A 10,784-nucleotide genomic window follows, 5' to 3' on the forward strand; every position below is an offset into this window, starting at 1 on the left:
TTATAGAGGAAGAAGAGAAAGTTGAGGAGGATGAAATGGGAGAAACAATACTGAGATCTGAATTTAAGAGAGCATTAAAAGATTTAAATGGTAAAAAGGCTCCTGGAATAGACGGAATACCTGTAGAATTACTGCGCAGTGCAGGTGAGGAAGCGATTGATAGATTATACAAACTGGTGTGTAATATTTATGAAAAAGGGGAATTTCCGTCAGACTTCAAAAAAAGTGTTATAGTAATGATACCAAAGAAAGCAGAGGCAGATAAATGTGAAGAATACACAACAATTAGTTTAACTAGTCATGCATCAAAAATCTTAACTAGAATTCTATACAGAAGAATTGAGAGGAGAGTGGAGGAAGTGTTAGGAGAAGACCAATTTGGTTTCAGGAAAAGTATAGGGACAAGGAAAGCAATTTTAGGCCTCAGATTAATAGTAGAAGGAAGATTAAAGAAAAACAAACCAACATACTTGGCGTTTATAGACCTAGAAATGGCATTCGATAACGTAGACTGGAATAAAATTTTCAGCATTTAAAAAAAATTAGGGTTCAAATACAGAGATAGAAGAACAATTGCTAACATGTACAGGAACCAAACAGCAACAGTAATAATTGAAGAACATAAGAAAGAAGCCGTAATAAGAAAGGGAGTCCGACAAGGATGTTCCCTGTCTCCGTTACTTTTTAATCTTTACATGGAACTAGCAGTTAATGATGTTAAAGAACAATTTAGATTCGGAGTAACATTACAAGGTGAAAAGATAAAGATGCTACGATTTGGTGATGATATAGTAATTCTAGCCGAGAGTAAAAAGGATTTAGAAGAAACAATGAACGGCATAGATGAAGTCCTACGCATGAACTATCACATGAAAATAAACAAGAAAAACACAAAAGTAATGAAAAGTAGTAGAAATAACAAAGATGGACCACTGAATGTGAAAATAGGAGGAGAAATGATTATGGAGGTAGAAGAATTTTGTTATTTGGGAAGTAGAATTACTAAAGATGGACGAAGCAGGAGCGATATAAAATGCCGAATAGCACAAGCTAAACGAGCCTTCAGTAAGAAATATAATTTGTTTACATCAAAAATTAATTTAAATGTCAGGAAAAGATTTTTGAAAGTGTATGTTTGGAGTGTCGCTTTATATGGAAGTGAAACTTGGACAATCGGAGTATCTGAGAAGAAAAGATTAGAAGCTTTTGAAATGTGGTGCTATAGGAGAATGTTAAAAATCAGATGGGTGGATAAAGTGACAAATGAAGAGGTATTGCGGCAAATAGATGAAGAAAGAAGCATTTGGAAAAAATATAGTTAAAAGAAGGGACAGACTTATAAGCCACATACTAAGGCATCCTGGAATAGTCGCTTTAATATTGGAAGGACAGGTAGAAGGGAAAAATTGTGTAGGCAGGCCACGTTTGGAATATGTAAAACAAATTGTTGGGGGTGTAGGATGTAGAGGGTATACTGAAATGAAACGACTAGCACTAGATAGGAAATCTTGGAGAGCTGCATCAAACCAGTCAAATGACTGAAGACAAAAAAAAAAGAGTCTGTAATTGGAGGGAGAAAAGTTAGCCTGTAATTGCTTTAAAAATTATTAACAACTTCAAATATTCTTCTAGTAACTTCTAAAATAAGAAAAGAATAGCATGCTTACATTGTTGTTTTTATAGAAAAACATTTACCAAAATTTTTAGGTGCAAATGGCAAAAGATTAACAGGATGCAATTCTTAAATACTCGTTGTAGAATATTTAATGGTAAAAGGAAATAATTTAGAAAATAAATCCAGGAAATTGCTTCATAACATATTTAAATATGGTACATATACACAAATATGCAAGCACATAATGTTAATACCATAAGAGAATAAATTATTTAGACAAAGTTTTGACAATGACGTAGAACTAATTTTATCCTGACGCTTTTGTTTGCTGATATTCAGGTCGTTGAATTAGTTAGAGAAGACATATGCGAGGGGTTTTATTTAAGCTACACAAAATTACGCTTCCTTACAACAATGAAACATCTCTAAACAAGACAGTCATTTGCAATTATTCTAGTCGTTTCTACTAGGGTGAAAGTTGATTATTTTGATAACCGGTTTTAATTTTCAGGTTACATGATGTTATCTTTTGAGTAAATGAATATTAAATTAGATTTTTAATTTTGAAACGATATAAGGTATGTTACTACCTAAATTTATAGTTGTTCCACCGTGTTTGTGAAATCCAGAAGTGGACTGTTATATATCTAAAACATACATCATTTGTATAAAGGGAAATACAAGTACAAAATAACATAATACTGTAGTAGCTTTTTCAAAGTAGGGAAATTTACGTGTTAAAAATGTCCCTTTTTATACGTAAAATTTTCCTTTTTATTTTTTCATATTTAATTGTTTACAACAGTTGCAATACAACTGAAACAACTGTAATCACTGATAGTCGCATTACTTGTGTTTTGTAATCTGTAAGTTTAATTCTCAAGTGATTTAATACAAAAATATCGCACTTTAAAAGCAGATCAGGACCGTAAAAAAACCGCATCTGCAGCTGGCATTACCCTCTATTCAGATGATTCTATGTGAATACCGAGTAATTGGCAATTCGAAATTCCAAAACCCAAACATTAAAAAAAATAAATAAAACTACATCGATGGTCGATAAATTTGGTAAAGATCGACGAACGATAAATGAGATGCATATTACAAAAAAGGTAAGACCGACTTTATCAAATATTTACAGAAAGGTAGATACAGACATAAATTTTAAAGAAAGCAAGTCATCTTTTCAAAATATTGTAAAGGACTCGGACTTCAACTGGAGGAAGATTACTAATCTAATAATAGAAGTTACTTGTTTGAAAGACATAATATTCAAATTAGAAGAATTAATTATTTACTACGTATAATGCAATACCGACATGATAGTTTGAGTATAGTTTATATTGATGAAATTTACTTACGTACAACTATACTACAAGTAAAGTCACGTGCGAATATTGAGGGATATTATGTACATACTTTGCAAGGGAACAGATTGATTATTGTTAATCAATCTGAAAGATAGATTTCTTTTAAAGTCTTTACTTATTTTTAATACCGGTCGTAAATTCGGAAATTACCATGATGTTATGAATTTCTCAAATTTCTTTACTGGAATAAAATCTCATTGCAAACCTACCAGATAATTCAGTAGTCGTTCTTGAAAATGCCCTTTATCATAATGTCGTAGAAAACCCCTCTCCAAACTCTAATTCGAGAAAACTGGAAGTTTAAGAGTGGTTGAGTAAACACAGTACTCCGTTTTCATAATCGATGTTGAAACTAGATTCATATAACCTAATTAAAAAAAAAAAACCGAAAATGCTTAAGAACAAGATTGTTAAAATTTTACAAGCACGTGGACATTCAATATTTAGATTGCCACCGTATCATCCGCAATTAAACCCTATTGAAAAAAATATGATTGAAAGTTAAACGGCATGCTGGCAGTCGTAATCTTGATAAAACGTTGTAAACCATTAAGAAATGTCTACGATATAACTTACTTTCCAAGCATGGACGCTTTTAAGTGTGAACGATATTGTATCGGTGTTAAAAATATTGAAAATGTATTAATTGGAAATGAATGTTTATAGGTAATGCGGTAGAGCAATATATTATTAACATAGGATAATTCATCATTTAGTGACAGCAGTTAAATTTCCTATAGAAAAGATAAAAATTAATTTTATTTTAGTTTGTTAATAAAATATAATTATTCAATATGAAGAGATTTTAAAACAGAATTTATTTTAATTTACGTTCAAAATATTTAAAACTATACTGTTAATTTGATCCTACTTTTATTTATTTATTTTTTTTATTGAATAAATCTTTTTTTTGATTTGTAAATTAATTTAATTATTAAAAAAAATAATTCTGAAACGTCTTCATTTTCTATTTATATTTTAAACATTTGTTATTACAAAATATCAAAAAGAAAAAAAAAGGTGCATTGCTCGCTAAATGATAACAGCGAGGGAATTTTAGGATCATACCAATATAATCTTAGGAATTGTCGATCTGAGACTGTACAAGAGTACAGTTCATTTACATTCATACATATCATCCTCTGAAATAATACCTTACGGTGTTTCCGCAGGCTAAACAGAAAAAGAAAGGATCATACCAATAACCAATTTCCTTTCATTGGTAGTATTGATTGTTGAGAAAATAAAAAAAAATCCCTCTGCTTGACCTCCCATTTAACTAATACTATCATGCTATTTTGTACGCACTGAGACTTCAAAACTGCAAAAATGCCATTTGTACATCTGTGTTCGGTTGAAAGAGATGAGAAACCACATTTAAAGTATTGATGTTCGGGAAACTTTACGTATTTTCCCGAACTGAGAATAGACATCGTCAGCGTTGATAGGCTTACGTTGTGAGAATGAATATTTACATTGCGATGATCCACAAAAAAACAGCGAAGGATATACGAGTTCCATTAGCTAAATCTTATTTCAAAATAACATTGTCATTTTACGTATACATTGTTAGATACGACATTATAAATTCGCAACCGTTAATGAGAATTACATAATGAAATAAAGTAAGAAGAATAGGACTTGAATGACAGCTAAAATTAATTTATCAAAAAGATTTGACCTCTACATTTTCTAAGACAGCCGGTAAATTCCTCTAAGCGGTACTGATTTTTGGAAGATTTTTTCCCTGATCCGTTCATCAGTGAATCAATAAATTATTTTACTTTTAAGTAATAATACCAACATTTAACAAGGAATATTAGCATCGAAACTGTAGAATATAAATAAAGGCTATTATAAATATTTTGACAAAAATTTACTTGTCTGCAAGTACAAATAAAGTAAAAAATACGAGTATATGGAGAGGAAAAATATTTTCTATTTGGTGTCAAAAACATGAGCGTACATTGATTGATTGGAGTTGAAAACGATTTATTTGAAAACTATTGTCGGGATGAATCTGGACCAAAATCCAGTCCAGAGCTTAAACATAGTAAGATGTATTAGCTACGTAGGTTATCCGCTTTCGATTAACTTTTTTTTTTTTAATTTTGTTAAAACAATGATAAAAATTAAGATATGTATTTTAAAATTTTAAGTCAAGATTAAAAAACTGGAAACACGAATTTAGAAACGAATTTCTTTATTAAGAAATATCTGTAAAACGATGACCAGATGCTGCTTTAGTCACGACTGATTAATTATTGGATGTCTAGGGTTCGGTTTGCTATGATTTAATACGAACGAGTATCCGCTGGTTTGTCGGTTTGCAATAAAATGATGTTATTAGAGAGAAGCAGGCTGCTGCAAAGCACGTTGCCGCTTTCAATAGCAGTAACAGTACCAATTACAAACTGTTTCTCAGTCCTTTCATCCGATTTTCTCTCTCGAATTTTGTTATACTCTTATCTCTTTCATTTATCTCGTTCTTTTTATATTACCGTAGTTTTTTATTATCCTTATTTTCTCGAAAGAAAGTAACGTTAGTGATTTTCTGATTTTTTTCACACAACGAAAAGTTTGTTACTCATTCCTTTGATTTTCATAACAATATTAATTAATATTTATTTTGACACGTGTAACATTCATTTAAGCAAAGACTACTTTCATATTAATAATGTATAATAAAGGAGATTAGTTACCAAATACCAAATTCTGCTATTTAAAAACCTTTGTTACAATAACCGTTAAAATAGATTTTAAGTTACATTTTATCATCATCGCTTATAAAATTTTCTTGAACTTTATTAATTTATATCCATATATTTTTTGTTGTGAATATCCTGTAAATAAAAAAACGGTTAAATTTTAAATAATAAAAAAATTATTTACATTTCTATCTACATTAAATGAGTAACGTTTTTCCGAATGTATTTTACTGAAAACCGCTGTTTATGTAAATAAAATTATGTATTAAAGAAGTAGTAAGACAGTAAAATCAAATCATAAATTCCTTAATTAATTATTCTACTCCATAGGAAGCGTTAAAACTCTATAATCAATAATGATTCTGTTTAGATATAATCACAAATCTTGTCGGAAGAAATTTATGAATACTAAAATATGCAGCTAAAATATGAGTGGATCATTTAAGAGTGGAGAGTAATTAGAGTGGCATCTCAATATCAAAATACTCGAGACAATTGTTTTTGTTTTTTTAGACACGCCGATAGAATATCTATTAAAAATTAGTATAATAAGTTTAATATTAATTTTATTTAACATGACCCGTTGGTATATATATATATATATATATATATATAAAATAAATTATAAAAATAGATTATAAATCCGATTACCAAAAAAATATTTGTATAGATTTACATCCTAACGCTTTCGGAAAATTATTTGCATCTTTAAGAATGTATCGTAACTAATTATAAATTTAATAATAATACGTCACATATTAAATTAATTACATAAATAAAAATTATGTGTATAACTATAACATATGGGTAGTGACTACCACACTGACAAGACGTATTACACTTGATTTTGATAGATGACGATCAATTATTATATTTATACAAATAATTTTTACTTATACAACTCATTAATGTGTGAAGTATTATTATTATATGTGTAATTATTTACGATACATCCCTGAAAATGGAAATAATTTTCCGAAAGTGCTAGGATGTAAATCTATACAAATATTTGTCAGAAAACTGATTTATAATTTATATTTATAATTTTTTATATAAGATTAATATTAATATATGTTAAATAAAAAAGTCTGATAGTCCTTTAACGGGTATATATATATATATTTTTTTTTTCGTTGATGAATTACAAAGAAGCGCTGAAGCTTTTACGTGGAATATGGCATTTTGTGGCGTATAAAAAAATGTTATATACAAAAAAATATATAAAACTAATATAAGGAATAATAAATATATCGAATCTCAAATGTACGTCAAATAAATTCAATAAAAAACATCACACCGGTCGAATACCAAATAAATAAATAATATAACATCTTAAAGTCAATAAAAAGAAGACATCTGGGAAGATCATCATCAATAATAATGATAATAAAAAGAAATAATCTAATTAAAAACAAAAACAGATTTCGAAGAACAAAATTGGCATTTTAAATAACAAACATATAATTATCATAACTTATATAGCAAATACAGCAATCTTACACTAATTCATAACACAAACCGTGGACATATAAGAAATCAAGCAAAAACGAGTGGAAATAGAAACTGTATATTTCATAATCATAAATAACAGAAAAAAGGAGATACAATCTCCAACAAAGTAAATACTTCGACAACGCTGTTCCATGGGAAGAAGGAAGAAATTTATCTCAACATAAAATTTAATAGTTTGCACTTAACACCTTGTTTAAAAACGTTTTAAAACGTAATTATTAAGCTATTATCATTAGTACATAATACACAGTTAAGATCTTTTTTGATTAGATGTTAATATTTATAAAAATTAGGTAAAGACAAACGTGACTATATCGCTTCAATTGTGAAATCAAATCGCTTATGATTAATTTTTATTACGTCTTTGACGATATCGATGGAAGTTTATTTCAAATAACATACGAGAAAGATTTTTTAAATGCATAATTTACAATGTCTACGTAGGCAATAAAAAGACGATAATTATAACCCCACGATATCTACATAGCCCGATATGTAAATATTTTCAAGCAAAAATTATTAATTATTTTACAGGAAATTTATTTAAAAGACAGAGTAATAAAATAATAAATGTTCCCGCAATTTACAGAGTCTTAGCTAAAGTTCGATAACACTCTATATCATTTCCCTGCAACGCTTTTCTTATTTGTTTTCAAGAATCAGGTTTCTTGCAAATATTTTTATTATAAACGGTTTTTTTACAGACACCATTTATGTTGGCCAATCCACACATTAATAAAAAAAATGATTAAAAACATTTAAAACACAATAAAATTTTTCTTAACAATACATCAACAAAAACAACTCACTAAAAAAAGAAACAAAGCAAATGATACTTTTTCAATTCTCGTTCAAAATTAGGTTTTTGAACCTAGTATGATACATAGGTATCATAATAAGTATGATACATTTTTGAATAGTATTATATTTCCATTACATTTTAATGAGTTAAAAATTAAATAAAATAAGTTTATTTCATTATGTGGACGGGCACTTCATTTTTATGTTTACATGTCCTAAAATGTTCCTGGCAATGGTAATGATAGACACAAATGAGCGACATTAACTTTGATACAACTACTAATGTAGGCCACCATTAACAAATGAGATGAAACACACCCTGGTAAAATTCATTCATGAAGTATCAAATACAAAATAATTTGAATTAGTTTAATCCTATGTATGGGTGTATATATATATATATATATATATATATATATATATATATATATATATATATATTATTTATACTTACTGTACTACATTAGTGCACACAGTGGTGTATTAGAAATCACGCAGACCCAAAGGATTAGATTATAATTCAATTATCTCATAACAGTCCACTTGCAATTCATCCCCGAGTGGAGAACCGCATTAACCAGTCGGGATGCAAAGTACGACTGTCTACTTGTGAATCAATTATTACGAATTCTGCACTTTTCAAATATTATTATTTTATACCAATTTCAAGATCATTTTGTTTTGTTTTACACTAATAATTTCCCATTCAAACTTGTCTATTATATTATATCAGTTAATTTTTATAATTTTACTTTCCTGGCATCATGGCTAGAGCTGTGCTGCAAGAAGCGCAGCTGTAGACATTATCATACCCCAATAAATAATACTGGCAAAAAATGGGGTACGGGGTTTTAGCATTTTTCTACGTTTAATGACCCAGAGATCCCCCCCCCTCCAAAAAAAAGGAGGAAATGTTCGTACGTATGTACTATGTACGTTTGTTGGCGTGTTTGAAGATTAATAATTTTTGACTGGATAAACCAATTTTGATAAAATTTGACACATAGACTCATGTGTACGAGGCAATTTGTTGTTAAATGTTTGGGGTCCATATATTCAAGGATGGGTAGATATTTTCTTTCCGGTCAATTTTGTCAAAATTTTTCAAACATAACCCCACTTTATATTAAGCTCACTACATGTGTACGCTTATTTTACAATCTAAAAAAAATATCGATTTTTAAAAAAAATTTTTTATGTATCATTATTTTTTCACTACATAAAACTAAATAGACAATGCCAGGAAAGTAACTAACAACTTTTTAAACTTTTTTTTACAGTCCTATAAGTAACTAAAACTATACTTAATAGAACTCAGTGTTTCTCTTCACGTTTATATTATGACTACTCCGTTTACTGAAAACAGACATAAAATCCTAAAAAAAAATTTATTATTTTTAATAAATATGTTATTAAGATTTTATCGTTATTGGAAAAAATATAACAGATTATTTTGATGAAATCGTTATATTAAATGACAATATACAGCTTTTATTTATTTCGTTATTTTCACGCTGCAGCGGAAATAAAAGTACATGCTTGATGGAAAAGAAAAGAAAGTTCAATTTTAACTAAAACAGCAGGATTTAATACACTTGCTTACATACACTATTCGTAATGAAAAACGTAAAAGTAACCGTGAGTTTTGTCTTCAGAGACGGAGAATACATACCCTAGTCATAAAGCGCAACTAAAATATACTAGACTGATTTCTTGTGATCTTTTTATCATTACTGTGAAACAATTGTCAGAGACTACAAAACTTAAAACTTGGAATTCAAAATTAACGTGCACTTCTACCCAAAGCATTTTCAACAAACGACAAGATGTAATTAGTAAAAGTATAATAACATAATTTATCTAAATTCGAAAATTAAAATAGTTGTGACAAGTATCTTTCATGTATTAAAGAAAATGTTTTTTTTTTTTTTTTTTTACTTTTCTATTAAATATAACTTTTTTAACGCATTAAATTTCGTCTCCTAATCAATGTCAGCAACTATTATTTCCTACAAAAATGGCAGTTTTGTAGCGAGTGAAAATGCCGTGCCTGACCGGGGATTCAAACCCAGAACCTCCGGATGAAAAGCCGAGACGCCACCACTCGTGCCACGAAGACAGACTACACACGCTAACTTCCTAATCTCTACCTGTGTATGTTAGATTTATATTACGTAATATATTATTCGTTAATTACAAGATTTTATCGTGGAATTGATTTTATTATAAAGACTTTGCCCTGAAATTTTGTAAGGTCCAGTCAAGCAGAAAAGAAGAACATTTAGATCTTAACTTTGATACGCTATACGCAAAACTTAGAAAAACGCAATATATACTAAGGTTGTTCGGGAAGCTCTTGGCCTAATACAGAGATGGTAACAGAACGATCAGACGACTGTAATAATAGTCAAATATGATATTTTTGACGGCGTGTTGTGAAGTTATAGACGAGTACGTTAAATTGTTTTTTTGGCGATCGAATAATGCAAACAAGCTTTCACATTTTCTGAAAAATGGATAAAATTCGTTTATTCCTCGAATAGAGCGATAAAGTTCGAGCTGTTATAAAGTACTTTGTTTTAAAAGGTTTAACCTACACCAACATAAAAAAAGGTGGGCTGCTGAATTTAATGGTGGTCTTACATCCATTCAAAACGATGATCGCTCGGGATGCCCAAACACCGCTATGACCGACTAAATCGTTCAACAATCTACAATGTTATATTAAATGATAGCTAGCTGACATCGCAAACATCTCGATAGACCGTTTCTACTACA

The sequence above is a fragment of the Lycorma delicatula genome, chromosome 1, assembly GCF_047948215.1.
Source record: "Lycorma delicatula isolate Av1 chromosome 1, ASM4794821v1, whole genome shotgun sequence".
Classification (NCBI taxonomy): Eukaryota; Metazoa; Arthropoda; class Insecta; order Hemiptera; family Fulgoridae; genus Lycorma; species Lycorma delicatula.